Consider the following 27,134-nt stretch of genomic DNA (forward strand, 5'->3'; position numbering starts at 1 on the left):
AATGTCTTCTGGAAATGCTGAAGTAAATGTGTTTATAACAATAAAGATAAATAAAGGAAATGAAAATCATGAGTGCATTTCTTCTCCGTTTCGCCCAAGGATGGTTAAACTCTTACGTGAGGCTATAAGCACAGCAGCCTCATTGTTGGATTGGCTGGGTGTAGTTGGCTGGTTCCCTGACCTTTCACTGCCACAGTCCTTAGGTCTCTCTCGGGTACAGTTTTATAACAAGGCCAATGGAATTTGACCATTGGTGGCAACTGCTTTAAAGCTTCCAATGACCTGGTGCAAGAAGAAAAGAAATGTGGGATAAAAAAACTGTTCTTAACTCTATATGCAGAACAGTTAATTATGTACCAGGACATTCTCCACGTTACTTAAAACACTCAAATGCTATTTAAATTATTAACATTATCAAAGAAATGTTGAAGCACAATTACCTATTATGCCTAGAAATTTATTTTTCATCCAGTGAGAGCTGTTGTGTGTTTCCTTAATAAACCAGCAATGGGAGCTGCTGATGTACTGTAAATCAATCTGAATTTCTCAGATGTCTATATGATCATCTGTAGGTCTTTCAGGCTTTTGGAATCGCAGATGAAAAATCTAATATATAATATAAGCACAGCATAGGTATATTTAGGATATAGAAGGTTTAGTGTGTTGTGCCCTGGCATTCTGAGAATGCTGAGTGTGTAAGCTATGAAAGAAATCTGCAATCAGTTTTGAAATGTGGGTACATTGTATAAAAAGCAAAGGATTTGGGTTACGTTTTGTTTAAAAACTCCTGTTTCTTTACATATTTGAAATGCGTTGAATAGCGGTGCAAGACAGTTGCAAAACTGTTCATTATGTCGGTATGTTTCATTTTTAGTCTTAAACTATTTCAGCTTGGATTTTCATTGTATGTTAGATGTTTTTGACACAGTAATTTGTAAGAGTCTATGATTAAAATGCACAGTTTTAAAAACTTTATGCGTGAGGTATAAATCCTCATCTTATTTTCTTGTTAAGAAGCATTTGTTCAGTTCAGACATTTCAATAGGAGATGGATTCAGGCTAGAACTACAGAGCTGTTACAGAATTAAAACAAAATAATTACTGCTGCAGGAAGATTAGTCATATTGTAACAGGAAATATAAAACCTCTGACTGACCTAAATCTTTACCAAAGGAATAAAGGGTGAGTTCTTCTTGGGAAGAACAAACAAAAAAGGAAAAAAGTCAATAATTAATCCAAATACATTTGTATCGGTTATATTAACAGAGCAATGACAATTACATGAAAATTTGAAAATAGTTTTACTTTGTGTTTTTGTTGTGCAAAAATACATATGATTGAATGGTTTAGAATTGTCTGGGGCTCTGTTTGAAGATTTAAAGCCATTAAGCCTAGATATTTGAAAAAACTTAACAAAAATGAAGGGCATTAATTGATTTTCTTTATTCAAGTGATGTTGTTTGGCATATCCTTGAGCATATGTTACTGTATGAGTTAACAAACTTCTTTCTTTTATTCGTTTAGCAGTTTAGAGATTACCCAGGGAATAAATTCCTAGAATTACTGATTGAAAGAAATTGAAAGACAACAGTAAGTTTACCAATGTTTGATTTTTGACGTGTTGAATGATAAGGTGTGGCTCCCCAAAATAATTCAGTAACAACTCAGGATTTTTTTTCCGGTGTAGCTGTGCAGCTAAGTTATTAAGAGCCACTGAAGTCTTTCAAAATTATTTCCTCAAGGTATTATTCTCTCTCGTGAACCTACAAGAAAAATGACCTTGGCAAATTCGATGTTTCTCCAAAAATATCAGCGACACCTGAGTCCTAGAACACAGACAATTCATGTTTTTAGTGCAGAAAGTTGTGTGTGTGGGCTGATCCATATCACAATTTAAATATTCAAACTGCAGAGATGAGACGTAACAGCAGGGCTTATAGTAAGGGTGGCACATTCACAAGAGGAAGCAAAGAGACTTGTTTTTCCCAAAAAGTGAAGACCAGAGTGCAGACTGTTAACCGAAGGGGTGAAAGAGTGAGGTAGGACTAACCTGTTACACTCAAGACTTTTGCATACCTGATATGTATTGTTCTACCCTTTCCTGTTAAAAAATATTGTCAATGCAAGTGATTCCACTTGAGTCTTGGGAAATCTGACGGGGCGAAAAGTTCCCAAGTTGTTTTTCCAATCCGTCTTGCGCTTACAGAAACAAAGGTGTTTTTTTTCCTGCTAATTACAGTAGGTGCTGCTGGGCTGGGGTATGTATGGATTGCTGGCCTGCACTGAGCGTCACCTCTCTGTGCGCCTGCTGCCGCCCTCAGTGACAGTGCAGGGGAGAGGTGGGAGTGGGGAGAAGGTGAAAGGTGGTAGCTGCTCAGCGATGCAGCTGCTGGATGACACCGGGAGCTGTTTGTCAAGAGGGAATGAGAGACTTTGATGGTGTAGCGGAGCTAGTTCGGGCACGGTGACGTCATCGCCCTCCCTGCGCGGAGCAGGGACCTCAGCCGCCTGCGCTGGGGGAGGTCTCCTTCAGCTCATGCGGCTGGTTCTCTGTTGTGTTACGCCGGAGACCCGGGTTCGTGCCCCAGGTGTTGCGGGACGAAACAGGCGGTGGAGGGAACGACACCCGCGCCGAACCACGACGGTCACAATAGGCTCACAGAGGTTTTATATTGATGCACACCGAATCTTTGTAATGGTTCCTGCATTTATATTACTGAATACAGCTTTTGCACAAGCATGGCTACACGCACTGTTTTCTCTCTTGGTTTTGTCTGTAGTGCTGGCAATACAGGAAGGCCTTTTCACAGCCCTCTGAAGGGTTCATGGTTAGTACCCATCCCAGAGTCAACAGCAAACAGGGTGAGGATGGAGGATGCTGATTACTTACATTAGGGAAGAACAAAGCCAGGTTCACATCTTGTTCCAAGCTGTTAATATGGAGTTACGGTTTTCATTGTACCTGGTGAACAGTGCCTGGTGATACAGTATTAATGCTACCTGTATATTCATTTTGTCCAAATCAGGAAAAGGAGTTTTTTTTTTTAAAAAAGGAAAAGAACATGTAATTCTAGAAATGTGAAGAACATAAAAAATGGTAGTTTCCTTAATCAGTCATCAGAGTGCAGATTTTAATTGCAGTTTGTTCTCTTTTACTCTTCAGCTTGCTGGAAAATGGAAGGGTATTTTGAAGATTTAAAAGCTGAGTAGTAAATGTTATGAAAAACCTTGAATTATCCTAACTGCAAAAGCTCAAAAGCCTGAGAAGTAATTAGGCTAGATCTGCTGTAAACTCCAGCTTGCCTGGGAAACTGCAGAGGTAACACTAGATTCAAATAATCCAAAACGCACAGGGACAGCCAGTACTTTTTTTCCCTCTTTTTTTGGAACTGTCTCTCGACTGAAAAACAGCCAACACCATGTTCTTGATTGTTTCTCTCTATTAGAATGAAGCAATAGTGCCCAATCCATGTGCTGTTGTGCCATTCCTTCTATAAAACACAAAGCTGCACTGTTTTGAGCATGTTTGTATTTTGTTTTATTGTTCTCTTTTTCTTTTTCTTTTTCTTAATAATACTTCCAATGATGAAGCAGCTTACAACTTGCTCATGATTGTTTCCCACGTAGGCATTGGAGAAGGTTTAAAATCCAAGCAAGTAAACTTCCCATTATACTGTAAGTTAAATATCCTGTTCTTCAGACTACAGGTTTTTTTTTTTAATTAAAGGAAAGGAAATATGAGTATGTACTGTATTAATGCTGTGGATTCACTGGTGTGGCACATATTTGAAAATAAAATGTCGCCTCAAAAGTGGAAGGCTGGCTGGAGAGCGCAGGGCACTGCGAAGGAGGGTGGGGAGAGCTTTTTTAGTGCCGCCCTCAGGAGCCCAGGGCTGAACATGCAGATCTGCTACCATATCTCCGGCTGGAAGATGACTTTATCGTCACGTGCATCGGTGTTTCAATGTGCATGCATACTTCTGTCTAAAAAGCCAGTCGTGTTATTAAATTGCATTGCTCTCATTTTGTTTTAGAAATACTAATGAGTTTTTGGCTCTTTTTTCATTGGTCTTGTGAAATGGCTGGCTGTCTTAACAAGTGCTCGCTGTAGTGCCATTATTAGTCCACAGGCTGGATCTCAAAAGGGCTGTTATTTTAAGGCTGGGAGTTTGGCAAATTTCTGCTTCCTTAGGATTTACAACAAACATTAATGACTTTGTTCTCGTACAAGAACACATTTTGCTGTTTATATTTTTTAAACCCAGGAGAGAAATATACAGTATATATTGTACATGCACTGACAAAGGATAGCATACTATTTGCAGTTAACAAGGTTTGCAAACATTATCCTTGGCACTAAACAAAACTTCATAACAACTTTGTTACAAAACTTTAATATGTATACAATTTACATTTCATACCTTTTTGTTCTTATTAGATGTGAAAGAATGTGGCCATTTTTATTTAAAGAACATTGTTTTGTGATCTTTAGATTATTTGCATATGCTGTACAGAAGGTAATATTTTGACCACTAACAGCACTCATTTTGATACTATGAAAGCAAACCTATTTAGAATCAAACAAAAAGTGGAATACACCTTTGTTTAATCCCTAAGAAACAGAAAGGCTGCTGCCTGGCTACAGTTAAATTTAAATCAGTTGAGCTACAGAAATTGTGTTAAAACACATCAAAAGTTAACATTTGTGTTTTGTCCAGTAAGCCTTGTGTGTTGGCGTGTTTTGTTGGAGCCGTAGAAAGGCTTTCCGAGAGTGTGGCACAAGACAGTTGATCTGCACTGTCTGCAGGATAGTTATGCTTCACATCGAAACCTGTTAATGAATTAACAATTAAAACCGCCAGACCTTGAACCATTTCCATTCTTCACTGTGCTGCTTTTCAGACAAAGCATAGAAACCAATTCAAGTTACCCCTTCTGTCTCTCCAAAATTCCACTGTATAAACATGCATTATTTCCATGCATAATGAATGCAGCGCATGTTAATGTGGCTGCATTCAGTTGGGTGAATGATTTGATTTTTCTTTCTCATGCTGAAATAACTGTCATCTTGTGCATGCCTCTCTTTGCAGAAAATGTCAGACCTTGTGAAAAAAAGGAGTCCAGGCCTCTGTTCTGAAAATATAAATAGTGCATGTGAATATATTCAAAGCTGTTTAAATTCATAAGTGGATGTAAATTAGATTGGTGTGCTGGCAAATAGCAATCGATCGGCACGTGTCATTCTGCATATGAAATCCAAGCTGTCATTAGTTATTTATTTTCGTAAGCAGTAGGTTAAGGCAAAGGACAGACATAGATAAATTGGCTGTTGTGGTATTGATTTTTTTTAAAAAACAACCTGATGTTTCAATCTGGGTGTGTGTGCGTCCGTGTGTCTACACATTCAGTGGCAAAGAAATATTACAGTGTCTTAAAAGATTAATAATCCTGCCCGTCCTCTAGAGGCCTGTCTTAATTTGCCAGCCTGCTCAGTCTTATGTACAGTAATTTATCTTGTCTGGTTTGAATAGCAAATGGCACAGATTGCCATTAGGGAAACAGGAATAATTTAATCTTTTTTTTTAGTCTATATGTGTGCAGGGGAGGGGGCTGGGTTAAATGAGGGAAAGTATATTTTTAACAAATCCGTCCGTTTTGACTAAAGCCTATACTCCAATGGCCTCAGATGCACTGTATTATAAGGGTACATTATTCCTGAGATGTTTATTTCAGTTGTTTTTTATGTCGGAGGGTTTGTTGCCACTTGTTTATGAGGAAAGAAAGAAACGAAGCCAAACAGGCCAGTTCTGATCTACCACATTCTTGCTGGTATATGTTTTACTGAATGAAAGCTGAGCATTGTAGTGGCATTCATGCTAATCGTGAATTCTCATCTGAGAAGATGAAACTCTACACAATTTTTGTCAGATAGTTTTCGTAATCCTGCGATATTTCTAGCTCGGGACAGTTGAAGCCGGTTTAGTGTGTGTTGTTGACCTGGTCAGCCAAGGTGCCAACGACAGGTGGGGAAAGTCTTTCCAGTGGGATTTAACTAAAGCACGTACTGGCATGTGTGAAACCTGACTGGGAAGAGTTATCCCTGCAACCATTCCTTTCTGGAGTCACTTAATTGGGAGGTGCCTGCCAGACCAAACGGGAGTCCATTGACTGCAAAGCAGTTTAAAAAAAGTATTGATTTCAGCTGTAAAATGTATAACTACTTCATCGCACATTTTATTTTGTTTATAGCTCCAAAATCCTGACCTGCACTTATGCCGAAGTAAGAGCTCATGCATATACTGTATAGTTGATGTATTCATTGCATTATGTGACATTGCTTTACATACAGTAATATATTAAATGTTTTTCTAAATGTGAGCCTGCAGATCTGTCAGATGCCTTAGTTGTGCAAAGGCACCCGTCTGTGGGTGTGTGAAAGAATCAGTTTCGTTGTTAGTGCTGACAGGATTCTGTCAAGACCTGAGGGAATTTCGGAGTTACAGACAATGGGATGCATAGGGATAATTTACAGTTATCCTCTTTATGTGTGTGTGTACATCAGTTACATTAAATATTATATATTATATACAAAGCCTAAAAATATCTGTCTTAAAGTTTAAAAATGCAAAGCACTTGAGTGATCAGGAGATATGATATGATGTGTTGCATTCCTTGCAGCTATTCCCTCTTTGCCAGTTTTATGTCCAGTGTGTGACAGAGATGCTCTAACTCATCAGACACCCACTACAGTGCCCATTTCAGGACATGATAAAACTTTGATTGTACCCATTTCTGTGCTTCAGGCTTGGGAAATTAGGAGCACTTTCACATGGTCAGTCAAATGGTATACCTTCTCATAACACTGCTTTGTCATGTGCCAGACTTTTTCTTTAAACCTCTTATTAATACAAGCATAGCTAACGACCGTGGGATTTATTAAACCGTGTCAGTAATAGGATTTACTTTGTTATGGACCAAGACTTTCCTACAGAAAAAAGGGTGACTTGAATTTGGTCCTTAGCGATTGCTTGTGTTTGGTGCACATTATCGTCTGTATGCCATGTTCCAGATTAATATCTCCATGTGGATTTACAAGGGGCAGCTTTGTTTCACTGAATTAATCAAATGTTTAACTTTGTCACAACAAGCAGGTGAGAAAAGTAGTTTTGTGTTTTCCTTGGCTGTCTCTATAAAGAAACTTCCCAAAAGTTGAAGTGGAAGCTCCCATGTTTACTGCCAGCAACATGTTATGAAATCTGTGGCTCAATCTTTGGAAAGGTCAAATGGTTTATCATGAAAGAGCTCTTGTTGGGTTAAACAGGTACTTATTTGAGCAGGTCACATTTTAGTAGCGCAAATGTAATGGCTAGAGAATCAGAGATAAATTTGATTTCCCATGTTTCAACACAAATGGTGGGTGGTTATTTACAAGATAAAAATTAACGTACACTCTGGGTTGCTCTGTGGGTAACAAAATTTGGAGGAGAGGCTCCAGTGTACTGGAAAACTGGATATGTATACACAGTGTCTTATAAAAGTATGCGTACCCTTCCACAGTTTTTACTAGATAATATGAAGGAAAAATGAAAACTCTTTCAAACCCTTTGCTGTGAAAAAGCTCAATGTAAGTTAGGTGCACACAATGATTTCAACATTTTAAGTTGAGTGGCCTTGTAGGCCACATGATTTCAGAATATATATATAACTGTCTCTGCTAGGACAATCAGTCAGGGAGTGAATTTCAAGCAAAAGTCTCAACCATGAAGATAAAGTTGTGGAACAGCACAGATCGGAAGAGTGGTATAAAAACATTTCTGTCTGTCATTTACTTTAACCTTTTCCCTTGGTTAAGCACAGTATGAGCAACACCCAATCATTTGATTATTATGTGTTTTGTAGAACCACTTTTGCGACATGCACTCTGTCATCAGGAGGCAAATAGAAACTGCCATCAGGAAAGACTGACCATTCCAACATCTGCTCTTATAGAAGGGCAGTGTGTCAGCTTTAGCCCTGGGGTCAGTGGGCAACACTGGGTGCCTCGTGGCTAAAATGCCTAGTTTAGGTCTACAACTCCTGTTATTTTGTTTCCTACATGACACATATCCTGTTTTGTGTTCCCCCCTTACTGTTTGTTGAAATTGCTGCTGACCACGTTATCTATAGATTCCAGAAAGGAGAATTAAAAAGCTTCTTAAAAGGCTTTTCTGAAGTAGCTGGGAGGAACTGTATTTGCGAAATTAGAAAGGCTTTGAAGCCAGCCATGACAAGGGTCATATTCTGAAAACCTTTCTTCAGAAGGCACCGCTGCTAAAGTAAATATGCCAAGCAGACGTGGCAGCAGGACATTAAACTGGTCCTGCATTTGGAAACCTAGTGGTGACGCCAAAGAAAAAGCGAAAAGATCCGGGATTGCTATTCTCCATGGTTATAAAATGGCCAGTTCACAAAAAAGGTTGATTTGACTGGTCTTGTTAACAGTCATACTTCATTATCACGTATGAAGGTTGGTAAAACAAAAGCCTGTCATATGCTTAGAATTTTAAGAATGTTTTGTTTCGGCCTGCTTGTAAAACATTCTATTGTTCAGCAAAGTCAGAAATATCCCTGGTTGTGACATCAATGAATGACTTATGCACCTGACCCAGGATGGGCCACATTGCAGAGAATTTTAATTTCTTGTAGCTAGCCAGCATATGACCTCCTGTGAAAACACTGCCCTTCAAGATGTTATGGTAGGTGTTCTGATGAGCTCTTTGTCTGGGCAGCCAGGAGTCTGTGATATCTGGCTAGAAATACAGTCATGCATCCTAAACCTCCAGCTCCCAAATGCCAGATTTCACTTGGAATACAGATTTTCCCTCTGTTTTAAAATGGACAGTTTGGAGCTACATCTGCTTCCTCTCGCTGGATGTCAATGTGCTCATACCATTCAATCAAAAGCAAGTGGTTTCTGGAGCTACAAGTTGCTAAACCAATGTTCTTCTCTGTCTGAGCCAATTTTGCAGCTATAAACACTTCTTTAAAACACTGCATCTGTGCTTTTGGCTAGGTAATCAGGTACTTTTTTTCTCACCATATCTTAGAATATCATGGCAGCTCAAAATGTGTATTATCTTTAAAAATACAAAAAAAGTATATGCTTATTACTTTTGGGAGCCGAGCTGGATGTCTGGGATGCAGGCCACACCACTGCAAATCTTCATTTTTCGTTGCGTGTTTTTGTAGTACAACATAACATTCAGCTCAGCATTCTGGGTTACACTCTGTACCGGCAAGGAATTTATTCTTTTGGAAAACATCTCACAGTCTAACGCAGCATCCGTAATCAGACAAAACACAAACAGATGCTATATAGATTATCCTTAGGAACTGTATCATCACTCGTAAGTTTTGTTTTTTAACTCCCGCTGTTCTTCTTAACCAGTTGAGGTCTCGTTACACAGATGAACGTAATTTTCAACAAAAGCTTTTAGTGCCTTTCCTTTGGAGTGGAACGTATTGTCACAGAAGAAAAGCAGAAGGTTAGAGAGCTCCTGTGTAAGTACCTGCTTCAGATGTTCGTTTGCCACAGGAAAAGGTGGAGTTTTGGGAGAAAAGACAGGGATTACATTTTGGGGTTTCTTGAATAATACATGTTTCAATTTGTTTTACAAAGCCTCATTTACTTGATAAAGTGAAAAGGTCTTTCCTGCCAACCCAGGCAAAACTGTCGTACAGAAGTAAGACACTTTGCAAAATCTTCAATACAGGATTCGCTGTTGGCTGAAATGAGGATTAGCTTTGGAATCAGGAATGTTATAGGTGAAGCTTCCTTCCATAGAAACTTTTAATGCATAGATCCAAAGCAAAGTTTTACAAATGCTGTGATCTACTTGTGTATTAAGCAACACGTGCACACAGGATTCTGCAAAAGGGCTATCTGTAAAAGAGTGAGAAAATAAAAAAGAGTCAATTACAAAGAGTAAGAGAGTTAAACAGAAAAAGATAGTTGGTAAGCAATGTCTGTTGTACATTTTTTATTTCATGGAATTATCTGTGATTGATGTCAAATTCAGTGGAGAATGAAGCCAACAGTTAGCCTGATGTAAAGGAATTTAGAACTATCTTTAGCCTGTAGTGAAAAGTGATGATGATGTTGGTGATGACGACGAAGAACTATGAGTGCTGCAATTCACTGTAAAGCTAAATTGTAAATGTCATCCGTTCGCACTATTAAACAGTTTACTGAATAGCCAGACACTTTTATCCGTAAAGGTGCCATTGGTGAAACCTTTCGCTGTCAGACTCTCACCAGTACAGTACGTTCAAATGTAAACTGTGAAGCATGAGAAACAGAAAAACAGAAGTCTAACCCACCTGTGTAAATGGTGTTAATACTCCAACACACTTTCAATAGTGCTGAAGTGGAGTCTGCTGCTTTTATCTTCTACAACATACCAGCTGCCAGTGATGATATTTTAATAGTGGCAATAAATTCCTCACATTTATACAGTGTTTTTCATCTAGAAGGATCCCAAAGAGCTTCACATATTCCAACCATCCCTGAAGTCCAGCCTCAGGTAGAGTAGTAGGGAAGCCAGATCATTCAAGAGAGCAATGTAGTCAGGACACTGGTGTTGATACCCCTCCTTGTGCAAACACTGCCATGGGATCTTCACTAAACAAGTCATCAGGATTGAATGTCTCATCTAAAAAACGGCATCTCCTACGGTACAGCGTTGTCAGCACCACAGTAGGACATTGGTGTGGAAACTCTGGAAGAGTGACCTCTGACCTCTGCAGGTCTCCAGCACCACTCACAGCAGCAGCATGATTTTCCCTTGAAGAAGGCAGTACTGCTTAGCTTCTGAGATCTGAGCAGATCGGTCTACTACATCTTTGCTGTCAAAAACTACAATGAAGAAACCAGAAGCATGTATTTATTCCTTTTTCAAATTAAATCTGTATTTATATGTATATGTTTCTTTGGAAACTGAATCAAATGTAGATTTTGCTTTTTGCTGCAGACATTTCTTGTTTCTTTTTAATGGCATTTATCTTCATGTTTTGCCTTGAACCCTGCTGTTGGATTTAAATAAAGGGGAATATTCAACACTTTCTAATAAAGAGGAGTAGCGCCAAACTTATCTCGTGTTCTTCGTATCTCCTTTGCAAGCAGTGGATATCTGTGAGCCCAACGGAGAGGATCTTCAGTGTTAATGTGAACACAGAGCTCTCATTGTCATCCACTGGGGCCTGGTAGACGTTTTTTCTGGCTTTCAACTTTGTTTTCAACTTTTGCGGTGCAGAAAAGAATTTTAACAGGTCTAGGGAGGACCAGTCGACAACAGGAGCCTGGGTTGTATGATTTTAAAAGGACATGAAGAAAAATATGAAAGTAGCAGGAGGTTATGGAATTGTGATTAAAAGAGCTAGAGCTAAAGAAACAATTTTTTAAGTAGGTCAGAAATATACGTATGAGAGCGTTTTTTTTTATTCATGAAATTGCAGTCGAGGGGGAAGTGTCTCATTTAGCATGCTCATCTGTGGAAAGAGTACCTTGTACATGACTTTTTCGAGCGTGTCATTCCAGTACAGTTTTAGTCACACATGGTTTACATGTGTGACACAGCTGGCCAGTGGTGAAAAGCACAGAACGCAAATTTGAAATGCACAAAAATAGACCCCTTATACAGAGCGCTAGTAGCGTTTAGGCTTTCAATCCTGTATTACAGTTTTTGTAAGAAGCTGGGACTAAGTGTCTGGCGGGGCTGTCCTGGACTTGCAAAGGTTTAGCAGAAGCCTGGATGTGGTCATGATGTCTAAGATATATTACAACTTGGTCTACCAAGGTATCCTGTTAAAAAAACACATTTGTCTTCTTTTCATTCCAATTAATCAAATCATCTCCAGTAATTGTCTAAGTATCTCCTGGTTTTGTAACTGCTATTTTGAACCCATTTGCTAAAGAACACTAAAACATAGTGATTCCCCCTGCTGTTTGCTTGCAGCAGTCCTGGGATATGGCAGGGATATGAGATTTGCAACAAGCTGTTCGTTTTAATCCCAAACGGAAATCATTAGTGAAATCTGTCTGATTCCCCAAGTCACGCACAGATCCTGTAGAGAATTACGGTATTTGTGTGCGCTTACATGCCTCCTTCTAAAATATATATTTATACAAATATGCAGTAGATTAATTGTATTTGAAGTGGATTTTTCTTTCCAACTAAGACACTCGATTGAGTTTTTTTTCATTAATGGAAGTCTGAATCGATCCAGTGCTCTGCAGCTGGAGCTGTGAGTCACATCAGAGTTGGTCACACGACTGTTCTGTCTGGACTCTTCTTGCTCACTCAGTCCCATAGGAAGGAACGGAGGATCGCAGTCCTGCTCACACTCAAGGCTTCTCTCAGACGGCCCTGTGATCTTGTGCAGACGTACAGTACACCCATACTTTTTCCTTTGCGTCTGCTGTTTTCTGCTCATGTTTATTTCTAATTTCCTATGAATCCTAACAGTCACCTTCAGCACATGTGGGCGTTTCATTTTTACTTTCATTTAAAGACAAAAATAAAGTGTTTTCTGTTGACAAGATTATTTGTGTCAGCTCTGTGAAGTCCCCATTAAAGCTCGTGTTGTTTACGATGGTATTTAATCTAGCATTAACCCTTTGGTTACTAGGCACTTTTTCAACTTTGTTTTTAAAAACATACAGTAAGTAGGCATAACAGCTAACAAGACAGTCAAACACTTAAATTGCATAAACCTCTCTCACACTGAAGTTTGACTTCTTTATCAGAGCTGCCCTGTGGGACTACACTGGAGAATGCTTCAATGGCAGAGTTCACACCTCCAGCAGGTGCCTCAGGGTAATAATGTATTCCTTTAAGCTGGTTTCAAGGCCTCTGTGCTACAGATAGCTTCAGCTGGCATCACAGAAGCCAGACAGTGGATTGGTCTGGTCCCCCGTCACCTGTAGTGTCCACAGAGCCACAAGCAGTGGTGGTATAAAGGCTCTTTAAATGAACTCTGTTAAAAGTGGAAAGCCTATCTTTAGCAGCAGTCAGTTTCATATTTTATTTCACCAAAACCACATCCCTTTGAGGCTTGGGGGGGGAGGTGAGGCGCTTGCTTACTCCCAAAAAATCAGTGCATCAGGAAGTAGTAATAAACTGTGCAAAAAAGGATTGCTCTCCGCTGTGCCAGCAGCTCCGGGCCGGGCTCTTCAAGCCTTTGCACACTGGCTGGCCAGCACAGCACAGATCCCGTGCGATAACCGTCAGTGTTCGTCTGCCAGGGCCGAGCTGGAGGAAGTGAGTCCGGCGCTCTGAGCAGGATGGCAGCTGAGCCAGTGCCGCGGCCCGTGCCCCGTGTCTGCGCAGGGGTGGGGGTGGGTGCGGACGGGCGTCCGGCTGGGACAGACCTCGCTTAGGAAGGGTGAGGGCCCACGGAATCGGGTAGGGCTCCCCAGTATCAGGAAGGTGTAGCTCTCAAGAACTGTGAGGACCCATCAGAGATCCTGATGGGCCTGAATGAAAACATGACCCTCTTCTGCAAACTGCGGCAAAGAAAGAAACATTTTTAATAGGCCTACAGGGTGACTCAACCTGCATAGCATGCCTGTAATGTGTGAACTATAAAATAATAAAAGGGCACAGCATGGATTTAAAAGTGTAAGCAGAATAAAGGGTGAAGTGTTTGATGCCTTAATTTATTTCTTATGTTTGTTTGAAGGAACTTCGAGGGCTGCGTGCGCGCACCAGGCACGGAGAAATCGGAGGGGTTTTTAAAAAGATCGTATGTGAAGGTAAGTCGTGTTTTTTGTTTTTCCCTCGCTGTGGCTGGCTGATGGAAAGGGAGAGAGAGGCCCCCTCAATCTCTGCCCCTGCAGACATCCCAACCTTGTAGACAAACCTTGTATGCATTAATGCTGCCATTTACTTTTCCTGTGTATTTTTCAATGGAAAACAACACTGCATACCAGTAGGTAGCGTAATGTACTACTTTTTTCAGATGTGCATCAGCAGTAGTCTTTTTTTTCTATGCACTCATTTTTCCAACATAAAAGTAAATTTTGGATATAAAAAGAGGAAAAAAATAAAGTTTTTTTTAATTGTTTGCATCCCAATAGTGTAATTTTCTGTTAAATTTTAAGTGATGAAATTAATTTAATTGTGCTGAAGGATGATCATTTGCATAAATTATGCTTGAAATTGTTGTCATAATAATTAGCCTTATTTTTAGTTGAACTGATACAATATAGTGTGATTTATTGCAGATTCAATTTAATTAATTGGTGCTGTAGTGCAGAACACAAATTATATAAGCTTTTCACCTTTACTGCGACAGTATTGATGGACTGGGTACTTCTATGCGAACAGAAGTAATTTGTTTACTGTTACATGGGCACTAGAATGGTCATCTGTACCCTGGTGTACCAGCGCCCTGAATACATTTAATTCTGGAAGAGTTGAAAGAACACATGAATATTTAATTGAAATTAAAGCAAACTAAAACTGGTGTTGGCGTTTCAGTGAAGAAAAAGGTAGTGACAGACTCTTTCTAGTGTTCAGAATGTTTTGAAATAATCAGGTGGACAACAATTGTTTGTTGTAATGATGCACATCTCATTTGCTTCTGTTTTTCCTTAATTTCAAACAGTGAAAACAAGTGGTATATCTGCTTTAGACGCCAAGTGAGTCTGCATTTATATACAGGTAGCTGCTTCACTTCAGCTTGGCCAGTGTGCAGGTTGTGAGAGGGGTTACTCTGGGGTTACTCTGCTTCTGTATTGGTAGTGAGGAGTTGGTTCATTAGTCTGAGAGGAGCTCAGAAGTGAATTAAATAAACAAAATACCAAAATGCAGTAACAAAGATCAAGGCGTGCCATAGAGAAATGCAGACTGGATTCTGCTGGAGATGTGGCTTAGCAATGTATTTATTTCCCATGTTAATCATCTGATAGTCACACACAACTCAATTTCACCATTAATGTCCCAGACCTCCTTGACAGGATAGTTTACTGTTTCATTCTTCTGTGTGAAGAAGTTCTTTTTTTTTGTTTGTTTCTCTGCCTTTCTTTCCCATGAACTTGTTAGCGTTGGCTCTACAGTACTCCTCGTGAGTTTCACCACAGCTGTGAGGGCTATTTTAGGAGTCTATGCAAAAGATATGATTGAGTGAAAGATCAGTCCCTGATGGTTACCACCACAGTGTAGGTGACTGGCTGCTTAAGAATGTATGGCATAACTGGAGCTGTGACTTCAGGCTTATTCATACATTGGTATGCACTGCCTCAGATAAACTTGTGTTGAATCTCATCATCTACTCAGCAGCCACAGATGGCGAATGTGAAGGCTGCTCCATGCCTTTCTTTAAAGCCCTATCTTTTCACTTGACTTCGATCCATCCTGGGGATGACTTCGTTTCTAAAATTACCGGTGGAGCGCGCTCTTTTAGTTCCAGTGCTCCCACGAGAAGAATGTAAAGATGAAATCCGTGAGACGTAGTGGGAGGCTGAGGGTTCTTTCCAGATCTGTTTCAGACCGCACTCTCACTTCCCTTTGAGTCAGATCTGTTCTCGTTGAGGTCATGGTGAAGCCCGTAACCATGTGCCATGTCTTCTTATAGAGGTTACAAATTGTTAGGAAAAGAGAGGCATACAGGTTCGCCATCCCTAAAGAAGAAGTCCACTGTGCCATCAAGAGATTTCCACCCATTCTGGATCTGACACAGGGGTCATGCACATACTGTAGATGTATCCACATGGCTTCGGGTACAGATATTCTTTTGTGTTCTTGCAATCACTTGCAGTATTGCATCCTGGTTACTGGCGCAGCCCCTACCTGCCGCGAGTATGGAAACCTCACGCTTGAAGGAAAAAACAGAGCCGTGTGGACACGTGAAAGGCTTGTCTCATTAATTATTGCAATTATTACTGTCCGCCTGCACTTTCTGTATTAGCTGACCTAAACTGGCTCAGAGTAGGGAATGAAGAAGACCCCCTCCTATCATTTTCAGGCGTGATGGAAGCTCTATCAATAGGGAGTTGAGGTTCATCTCCTCTCTGGTCTCCCGATGTGCAGTGTGTCAGTAGAAAAATGAACTGTGAAGATCCAGGATCAAAAGAGCAGGATTTGGCACTGTTAACCTTTTTAGCTGAGGAGATTCGGAGTTACATGTTGGTAGTGCACTCAGGGACTTTATTATAGAGCTGCATCATTATATCAGTAAGCTGCAGGTGTGAAGCATTACAGCTTTAGGTGTGCGCTAAAAATAATTTTATTGCAACTTTGTTTTTGATCTCCATTTTAAGAATAATTAACCACCCTTTGATCTTCTAAAAGCAATAACAAATATGCAGCTAAAGTTCTTAAGTTAGCTGTGTTGTGTTTGTATACCTAATGAGAAGACAACTGGCAGGCGGTTCAGAGTAATTTAATCCCAAGAAAACTGCTCTTGACTGCATTTCGTATTTTACTGCAGCAAAATAAAACATTTGATTAGAATCAGGGACAGTTGGGAAAGGGGATCCAGTCAGATGCATTTAAAATGATATCCATTCAGCTCGTTACTACACATGTAGTAAATTGTGCTACAGGTAAAAGCAGCAATTGTGTAACTTGTTGAAGAAAATTGGATAGGTTTAGTGGAGTTCGCTGCTGCACACTAATAAAAACACATAATTAGTAGTCCTTTGTCATTATTTCTGTGTGCTGTAGTCTTACTGTGAGCTTGACTTTTTTTTGGCGAAGGTTGCATTAATTTATGTATGTTTATGGATTACTAAGACAACTTTGAAAATTCAACCCTCAGAGAAGACCTGTAGAGAATTTACTAAATGTACATCCACTAAACACTGAATTCCATCAGGGGAAGCCTGTTTCTTGCAATTTGGCAGTTCTTGGATGGCTGTACTCTATTGTTACAATGCCATTTGTATTAAGAAATCCTGAAGAAAAAAAAATACTGGGAGTGTCATCTGGAGATCTCCACACAAGAGAAAGTACCTCTGATCGCCTCTCAGGTCGTCTGGAGTTAAGTATCAAGTCAAGTTGTTACCTCCCTGCACCTGTCCCTTGTGGTTCCAGTTTTGACCGGCTCTGTCTTTATGTAAAGGTCTATGAAATTTAAAAAAGGAATTTGGTCTTGAATTGAGAATCGCTTGAAATGTTTTCTTTTTCTCTTTGCCTGCTAGAATAGCATTAGAATTGACATCTAAACATTTGCTGTTTAATAGCACCCAGATGTTCCTTGGCGAGAGGTATTCAGCAGTATAACAAGCAGAGAATCGTGGGTAAATTAAGTCAGTTGCATGAGGCTCAAGATCGAAGGTGTGTTTTACATCCACCCCCCCTTGTCTGCTTTACAATTCCTTCTCACACTAAAGTCTTGGTGGTCCCGTGGCAAAACATTTAATGCGTTTCTCAAATTGGTCCAGTTTTATTTCTTTAATTTCACGGACTATGTTTATGTTATGTACTATGTACTATAATTGAGATTCACATACAGCTCGGCTGAGAAATACAGTACTTCACAATTGCACAAAACACACTTTTAAGGGAACAAGACAGACAGCAATCGTTTCTGAGCTGCAGGAAGCTCCCATCTCGGAGCCAGAACCACAGGAGCACAACATACGAAATGGGAAATATATATATAGCATATCCATTGTTTGAAATGTAAGCACAGAAAATAGATTTAAAAATTATAGATTAAGATTGAGTGAACAATAACCTATTCATACAGGGGCTGACGTATGGTTTAGGAATTTATGGGAAAAAAGAACTGGGATTACATGTCGAGTTCCTAAAAAAGCTTCATTTCCAGCTGTTGCCGACACAAAATATCAGTTAATTTGACAGTGACGGGGAGTGACAGTCGTAATTTCTTTTTGCTTTGCCACTTTTAAGCTTGAAGTTGTATGGTTTGTGTCGTTATTAATATTAGCTTTAGAGTTTTTGATGAGTGCTTACCCATTTGGTCTGGCTTTGTTTTCAGCACAGCCATGATGAAAATAACAACCTCGAAACGAATACAGAATACCCGGGATTATTGACATATAACTTCACCATCACTGGCTGTGTGAGGATGCCCGTTCTTTTCAGGCACAAAATGTTGCACTTTGGTGTTCCTTTTTGCTAGCCCACCTGCCTTTTAGCAGTAATCATCTCCCCCTTTCCTTGTTTAAGGTTTTTTAATAGAGAAAGGCACAGAGGTATTTTTGGAACAGTGTCTACAGTGTATCGTAGAAAGAAAAAAGGCTACACTCTGCGTAGTGCTAGCTCTAATAAAATGTAAAAGAGGTTGTGATTCTGCCTTGTAAAATAAAAATAAGGATTAAAACGTTTTCATTTTTTTTTTTAAAATAAAGACACAACGGCCTTTTGTGAAGCCTGCTCAGATGACCTTTTCTACAGAGTGAACTCTGCAACCCCTGCTCTTCTATTTCTGTTCGGAAATCACAGCAGTTCAGTCTACTAAACGGCAGCGACAAGACCAATTTAAAAAAAATAAAAACGAAGGAGGCACAGCAGCATCTTCTTCCTTCTGATTTTTGATCAGTCTGCTGGTCTTGTTTCCTGGCAGGTCATAAATCTCAATTATTTTTGCATGCTCATGGTCCACTTTATTGTTGATGTCACTGTGGTGTAATTTTTCTGTACAATTCACTCAGAATCTGTGAAGGTTAAAATGTTTTACGTCCAGTAGATTCCCTTTTCACAGTACTTCATGGACTGTAGGAAGCCGGACTTTGTGTGAGAGTGTCAGTCTTGCAACAGGCCGACTGATAAACTTTATGTTTTGTGTTGCAGAGTTGCTGATTTAGGGCGAATATCAATCATGTTGCAGAAAGGAAAAGTGAAATTTCTGTAAAGAAACATGAAATAAGCTGATGGGCATGCATTAATACTTGAATTACACAGCATGAGTCTCAACTGTTTAAAAAACAAAAAAGATGCATTGAGATAAGAGAATATGCCCTGCATCCCATATAAATTATAAGTCACAGGAGTTGCTTTAGTGTCTAATATTAAAATGTACCTGATCTGCAGCAGTCTAAATTTGATATTTATAGCCATTCAGAAGCCTACAAATTACAGTTATTAGAGTGATATTGATCATCCTGCCTCAGGGAAGCAGAAGAAACCAGTGCCGTGATGCAGACGGGAGTCTTGTGTCTCTGCACACACAGCCACCAAGCACACTGATAGAATCAGGAGGAGGAAATAGAAGCCCTGTGACTGCTCGCTGCCGAACAGGAAATCAAAAACACTGCTTGTAGCATCCCCTTCTAATTAAAAATATAGATAACAGGATAGAATCCCTTCTCTGTTTTTCCCCTATCGGTTGTTTTTTTAAATTGCCATTTATGCCCCTGTGTTTAAACGTGGCTTTTGCTTTATTAAGCTGCTGGAGAGGAGACCTGTCAAGATCTGTTTGTGACATTCCTCATCCACCTTGAGACTGGCCTTTTCCCCACCTCCTTAGACAAAGGACACCCTCAGAGTTTAATCTGGGAGAAATCTACCTTGTTTTGCTACCAGACTGGCCCAGCTTGGTGAGTTCAAACAGCTCCGTAATGAAGTGGAAGAGGGAAAAAAAACCTTTTAACCGAAGCTACTGATGAAGCTTACAGCTGGAAATTTTCCATAGTCCAATTTTTTTATGTTATATTATCACACCTGGGTCAACACACAATGGACATATTTAATGTGTCCTTTTTATAGAGCTTTAACAGTGTGACACCCATTTGGGAAATTCCAGAACAATTGCCATTCAGATGGAATTCAAACTCCTAAGGCAAGAAATACACAATGATCATTAATTATTTTAAGCTTGGAGCTGACGTTTTTATGATCAGCCAGCACATTGAGTGTATAGAGGGAAGTGTAAATCATTTAAAGATTTTTAAAGTACATCATCACTATATGCAGTCGCTTCCTAAGTCCTTATGTTAAAAAATAATTCCGATTCCATTATTTCATCTGGAATCTGTAGTATTAAGTCTGAATCGATTCCTGCAATAATTGAAGATTCAGAGTTTGTTTTTGCTACTGCAGAATTGTTGCATTTTTTTTTTCAACAGCAAACCTTAGTAGAAAGTGACAGGCAAGCTTTTCTTTTAATTAGGTGTACAGTACATGTGAGCATCATTGCAAATCTTGGCTTCTCTAGCTCAGTCGTTTTGGAAATGTAAGCAGCATTCTCGTTCTGGGAGCTATTAATAGATCTTGGACAAACAAACTTTGCATTCTGAGGTATAAAAAATAACGTTGGCTGCAAATGTTTATTGTTTTAACAATGTGGAGTTTTGTACTCTTAAGTATTTGACTTTCTTTAATTAAATATTTGCTATAGTTGAAATATTTTATGCATTACCTTCCAGTTGTATGTGTAGTTTTATTGTGGATATGTTTGTGACTTTTTCCCACTTACCCTGTACACAACCTCTAAACAAACACAAAGTCCAGAAGAAACCAATTCACTGCCTTTTTTTGAATTTCCTCAAGCTACAAAGTTAAAACGTGAAATATATTTCTCTCAGACGTGAAAAGAAAAGAAAATTTCAAGATTAATTTCTGAAATTATTTTGGGGATGGAAAAAGACTGAAATCCTTTTGCAATTTTGCCTGCACTATTTTATTAAAGCACAGCTTTAAATACAAAACGAAGTTTATCATCAATAATAATTTCCCCTATTCATACCTTCTGAAAACAGTTTTTTCCGAGCTAATAATTTATGGCGATGCATATAGTGTTGGAACTGAAATATTTTGACGTGCATCACAGTGTGACTTTAGCTCATCTGTGCGTCTCTGGTATTAAACCTCTGTAATTGACAGTACTGAATCAGAGCGATTGTAAGTGCAGCTGTCGTTTCTCAGTGCACGCTCACTTTTCACACGGCTGTTATAAATATTCTAACACTGTACAATGAAAGGGAGAAGAGTCAGAAAAAAAATCTCTTTTTGGTTCTCAGAGAACTTCTCTTTTAGTTGCCACAATTTGTTGAGTCTACACTGACTCTCCCAGAAAAGAACTAACTCTGCTGTCACTCAGTAATTTTGTTTTCTAACTCCGCGACAGCATTTATTACACTCAACCCTTCAGTCATACCACACTGCTGTCAGATTCCAGCATGTTAATATTTAGTCACTTTATGCAGTCCAGTCATACTTTACAGAGTAAAAATGAAATACTTGTTGTCACTCTTCCTGTCTGCAGAGAATATTTGACTTCTTTAAATTTTGTCTTGCCAGTTTGCATTTTGTCCCCCAAGAAATGAGATGAGAAGCTCTTCATTTTTCAGTTTCACTTACTGTCAGATTCTGGGGTCTGGATCTGATAATGTATTTATGCGTTATCCTTCCGTGTTGTGTATGTTTTCAAAAGCAGTTTTTATGACTTTTTCTTTCCAAATCCATTCTTTAGTGGTCTATTTTGGTGACTCACCATTTCAGACCTGTTTTAAATTGAGAGGCTGAGAAACATGAAAGACAAAGGAATATGAAAGTCTAAGAAGGGTCAGACATGAAGGGAATTGTAGGGTGTGTATGATAAATGAATTCTTGACAAAGAGAAATCAAAAAAGAAAAAGTCAAAAACAAACCGGAATTCTAAATCATGAGATTAAGAAACTTACTGGGATTTTTGCTCACAAAAACACAAATTCCTAAGGGATAAAGCAGTAAAAAATAAATGCCATGCACCACATGTATCGCTCATCTGGTGCAGTAGCTTATCTAAAATCTGACACTTCATAACATTAAACTAATACCTGTGATCTGTCGATCTCTGCAGTCACAGCTACTGTACCACCACAGACAGACCTATTTAGAGAAACAGGAGCTGCTTAAAAATTATTTTAAGCTGCTTCATAAAAAAAGCAGTGGTGCAATAAAGAAATATTGATATTAGGAAGTGCGGAGAGGAAAAATAAATGAAGCCGTTGAGTAAAACAGATAGGAAAGAAAGACAAAACCACAGCAAAGCTCAATAGACCCGGAATGCCATTTTGCCATTTCCTTAAATATTTTTTCTATGATTTCCCAGGGTCAGGCTGAGTATGTCTACTTTCACCAAAGTGGTTCTTGGATTTGGTGTCGAAGCTCTGAGTAACAGGAGAACTCTTTGGAAATTACAGAAAGTTCTTGAAGATATTATGCTGTGTCAGTTTACTGACTATCCAGTATTGTCCAATAGGCCCCAGGAATGATAAGGATTGTCCTGGAGGTCTCAGGAATGATGAGGGCTCAACAGACCCCAAGAATGACAAGCACTCCACAGGATTGTCTTGGAGTCCCGGGAACGAATAGGATTTTCCAGGATTATCCTGTAGAACCCAAGAGTGATGAGGACTCTCCCAGATTGGGCATTTCTGGTAGCTGTTTCAGTCCTAACACCCTCAACGTCAGAATCCTACTGTATCAGTCAAAGTGGGTGTACAAGTATATTAGCATACTATAAATAGGTATTTATATAAAAACTATACTACTAGAACCTTTTAAGAAAATGGAGCCTTTTGTTGTTTTTACACATTGTACAGTAGATTTAGCTTTTCACTAAAGTCTGCTTCCAATTTCTTCTGAAGAATGAAATAAGAATTTTTCCTGCACAAATTGTTGTCAATGTGCTGCTCTGTCAATATATTGAGTTTCTGGACATTTCTCTTTGTGGAACAATGAACTGAAAGCAGTGCTTTTTTGGAGCACTGTGTAGGCAGGCAGTGCTGTTTACTAATGCAACATGATGGATTTACTGCCAATCATTCTCATATGCATAGAGCAAAGGTAAATTAATTAAACCTGAAATTGTACGGATGTTTTCCAGCATTTCCACCAAAGGATAAATTTTTGCAGGATTAGGCATATTAGCAGGTAATTTCTGTTTATACATAATTGCCCAAAGGGCTGAAATTAAAGCACTCAATTGTAATAAGAGATCCTTTATATTATATTGCTCATTAATTTAATTATCCAACAAAATACTGTGGGATGGGTGCTGAACATCCCAACCAGTACCCAGTAGTCACTGTAATGTTTCCAGAGCAAGCACACGACATCTCTTTGTGCAATTATAATTTAAATAATGGTTTTCTCTGAGGATCTCATCCTGCTTGGGCACATTCACATGTCATCCCTGACAAATGAGTGTGTATTCCACTTCTCAGCCCCGGTATTAAGCTGCGTGCGCTTGATACCTGTAGTTACAATTACATGTTTCTGTGAATGTGTGGTGTTTCACACAGGCACAGATCAAGAAAACCTTACTGCGTGGTATCAGCCTAGCCAACTCTCGGGGGTTACTTACTAGCTGCAGCTTCCAAAAGTGCACCACACAGCATGCCTCGTCCTCCCAACCCACACCTGGCTGTCTGCTCCGCATTACTGCTGCCTTCGAGTAAACCTCAGGTTGTTAATATGTGCCCCCACATTTCCCAGGTGAACTTCAGGGTCCTAACTATTCCCTGAAAGACCTCAGGGTGTCAGTTAGATGAGTGCCTGATCATGCAAGCCTCACAGACTCAGGCGACGGACTTTCTCTGAGGTCTGTCGTCAGAATCGGGCAGTCAGGCTTCCAGTGCTGTTGTATTTCAACCCTTAACCTAACATCTGGACATGCCGCTTCTTAGCGGTGCTCAAGAGCTATACTGTCAAAATGGTTTTTAAACGTCTGGACGATGCCTGCGCTAAATGGTAAAAATAAAGTAATGGGAGGCTTGTTTAATGATTGCTAATTACTTTGCTTCCTGTGGAGACGAAACTGATTTCCAAGCTGTATGACTAAATTACAGGCAACCGTACAACTATTGGAAAAGCCATGGAAAAAAAAAAACTCCAGGCTTCAAGCATCGAGGTTTACAGAGCTCAGCTGCTATCACATGTGGCTTGATTTTGTACAAACAAAAAGCTTTGCATCAGCCTCCCTCAGCGAGGGTGCTGTGATCTCTGGTGACCCTGAGACCCTGAGCCTGGTTGAGTGGACAGCAGCCGGAGAGCAGACCCTTTGCTGGCTAGACTCTTGATGACTCTTCTGCTATTTGTAGCATTGCAAACGATGCCTTCCAACTTTCCACACTGCAGTCTGGTTCGTGGCACAGCAGTCTTGTGAAGCGAAAAACAAGCCTGTTTGTAATACTGTGTTGCTCCACTATCGTGCCGCCCTTTAATCCAAGAGATGATGGCTGTGTTGTAGCTGCAGTTAGCTCCGTCATACTCACTATTCTGGAGGAAGCAATACTAGCAAAATTAGCTTTTTGTAGACCATATATACTAATCTACCTTCCCGCATACCTGGATTTAGGAGGCCTAAGTTATGTTTTGCTCCTCTTGAGATGCCAGTGTTCTGGTTTTTTGTTCTGTGGTTCAGCGGCATTTTATTTTATTTTGGGGGAAATGTACATATTTGGAAAGTCTTACCTGCCAGACCAGTACCGAGTGGTGATAACGCGCAACATTATCATTGGTATAAAATGGACTAGAGGATACACTGTATTTGTCAAAGTGCTAGGGTAACAGAGAAAAACGTTTTGGATAATTTCTGTCGACTTTGTCGACTCTCGTATTGCTGTATTCCTCACAGAATAATCCATCAATCTCACTGTCACCGCTCAAGAGACTCCGGATACTCTTATGAGAAGGGTACATGCTACATTTCAGCAAGATCTGGGTCCTAACAAAGTCCTGGAATGGTACCAGCTAGTGTAAAATGCATGAAGTTGGACAAGGCCATGCCTTTGGGAATAATTAGACTAGTGGGATCAGCTTTTCTCCTACGGCCATTATTACATAGAAGAAACATCTCAAGCCACGCAGCTAGAAAGAAATTGCTCGTTCTTTTTTTCTTTAATGTTGAAATGCAGATTCTTTGCAAACCTTGGTAACCCATTTGAGATTAACAACATGGGTTTAATTAGTGGTATAAGAGAGATTTATCTGAAGAAATGGAAACTACTCTCTTGAGACTTCGGCTAAATAATATTTTTGATGTTGAGCTGCATTTCCAAAACTGTCTTGCGGGGTTGGAATGAAAGGACACGTACCTAAAGCTTCCTGCTAGTTGTGGGTCTGGATTCACACCCCAGTTGGGGCTTAAAAAGAGGGCAGTTTGGCCAGAAAGTGAGGGTTTATCGATATCTCCACCGAGCCCTTGGATAGCGAATAACACCTATGCAATATGTTATTGCATTGGTTGTGACTCCTTCTGACAAAACACACATTGACAGAATCATTGTACAGTGCGGTTTACTGTAGATGTTCAGTGGATATTCGATGTGCAGCAGTAGCCAAGCAAGTATGCAAAAGAATACAGACTGACTGATTATTCTTTCATGCAAAGGGTTTCAAGTCTTTGCAAGATTTGACTTATGGAGACTCATTTTAATACTAATAGACCTTTTCCATGGTTCAGAAATGCTGTACAGCAGTAATTAAGGTTTCTGTGTTGCATGGATTATTTTGTGTCTTGTGGCATTTATTTGAAGAAATCAAATGGAGCTGATAACTTTACATTTTTCCGATGGAACCTAGAAATAATTCGTTTCTCAGGCTCACCAGCCAAGAAATCACGATTTGTTATTGTACATAATCACAGGAATTACAGGGCATGAAGTCTTTTAAGAATAACTTTGGCCTCTGAGGATATCTAAATGCTAAATGTGATGTTTATGATATTCTGTAAAATTAATTTCTACATCAATTGTTCTGTTTTCTTCTTTTTTTCTCCTAATCATGCATGAAAGCAAGCAGATTGCAAGATCTATATGTCAAGAGGGCTGTACATCTGATAGAGGACCTGAAGGAGATGCATTCACTTTCTCTGCAGTTTTGAAGGGCTTGCTCATTCTGAAATTGGGAGTCAGAGGTGTCATTCTGTTTTCTGTCCAGCGGGGGAGATGTTAAAGGGTCAATGGGTGATCAATGAATTCACCATTCATCTTAATATATTTATCCCTAACCTTTAGTTTACCTGCTAGAAAGACTCCTGATGTGACTCTGATGACAAATGAGTTTTGTGCACTTGGTACAGTGTGGGACACCTGCAGAGTAGCAGATCCGAATTTGACACATTTGGAATTGTGTTAAAACATTTCTTATTCTTTATGAGCGCCTTTACTTCACATTTTTTCTGCTAACTTTCTTTCATTTTCATTTCTTAAGAATCTGACCTAAAATGCAGTGGTCTAATAACAGAGCTTATTATATACGAGAGCAAGTTAGCCAGACAGCAGGATCCATCAGGGCTCGTTAAGAAAAAGGAGCATTTCTTAATTCCTGAAATGCCTGAGATTTTTGAGGTTGGTTCAGCACAGAACAGTCACAAAGTAAACATTATTGCATTGTGGGAGAGCTCGGTGATGTGTTTCAGAGAGGGAGATGCATTCAGATAAATACAATGAGTGTACAGGTTACACAGTCATACAGTATGTACTGTAGGCATTCGAGGTCAGGCTTTAGGGATGGGACCTACAGTATGTGCCGATTTGGAATCCCTACAGTGTTCAGTCTAATGCTGAAGATGTAATGTTTCATTCCCATTCAGTCCTGCCCACTCAGGTTCAGAGTAAGGAGTTGAATCACCACTGAACTAGTAATTTGAAATAATTGCGTTCTGTTACGTTACCGTAGAAATCTGGGTTTGGATACCCCTTATTGTCATTTGTTTCAGGAGCTGCGATTAACGCTCTGATTCCTTTCAGTTTTTGATCTGTGCCATATCCTACAGTGAAAGGTATGTGGAAAAGGCATTTTTTAACGTTGTTTGTTGGCACTTACAGCTTTATTTTTAAGAAAAAAAGATTTATGATTCGGAATGCTAGGCACAGGTATGCTCGTTGGTGTACATAAGGTAAAGGATGTGACTGTAACTGTAACTGATTTATGTAAAATAGCTAATGAAACTGATCTTTCATTATATGTGGCAAGCATTATAACTTGGGGTCTAATTGTTAATGATTAGAGGAAATGAATCTCACCCATCTGTGCTGTAATTTTTACACAATTTGTAAATATTAGATGTGCAAGATCTCTAGTATCATGGCATGTTCACTGAATCAATTTGCACAATGCTAGGCCATTATTCAGAGAAAAATATCTGTTAACTATGATATATGCAACCACCTAGAAAATGCACAATTCACAGAGTTT

General features: G+C 39.5%; 1 long non-coding RNA gene across 5 annotated transcripts in view; it reads left to right on the forward strand.

Annotated features, from left to right (window-relative positions):
• LOC138216030 (uncharacterized) overlaps positions 1–27,134 on the forward strand; it is a 118,770-nt gene that overhangs the window by 57,529 nt on the left and 34,107 nt on the right. For all 5 annotated transcript variants that reach the window (XR_011189601.1, XR_011189599.1, XR_011189602.1 and 2 more), the window contains one exon: positions 13,720–13,792. This is a non-coding gene — a long non-coding RNA (uncharacterized lncRNA). The remainder of the gene's footprint in view (positions 1–13,719; positions 13,793–27,134) is intronic.

The sequence above is a fragment of the Lepisosteus oculatus genome, chromosome 5 (genome assembly GCF_040954835.1).
Source record: "Lepisosteus oculatus isolate fLepOcu1 chromosome 5, fLepOcu1.hap2, whole genome shotgun sequence".
NCBI lineage: Eukaryota > Metazoa > Chordata > Actinopteri > Semionotiformes > Lepisosteidae > Lepisosteus > Lepisosteus oculatus.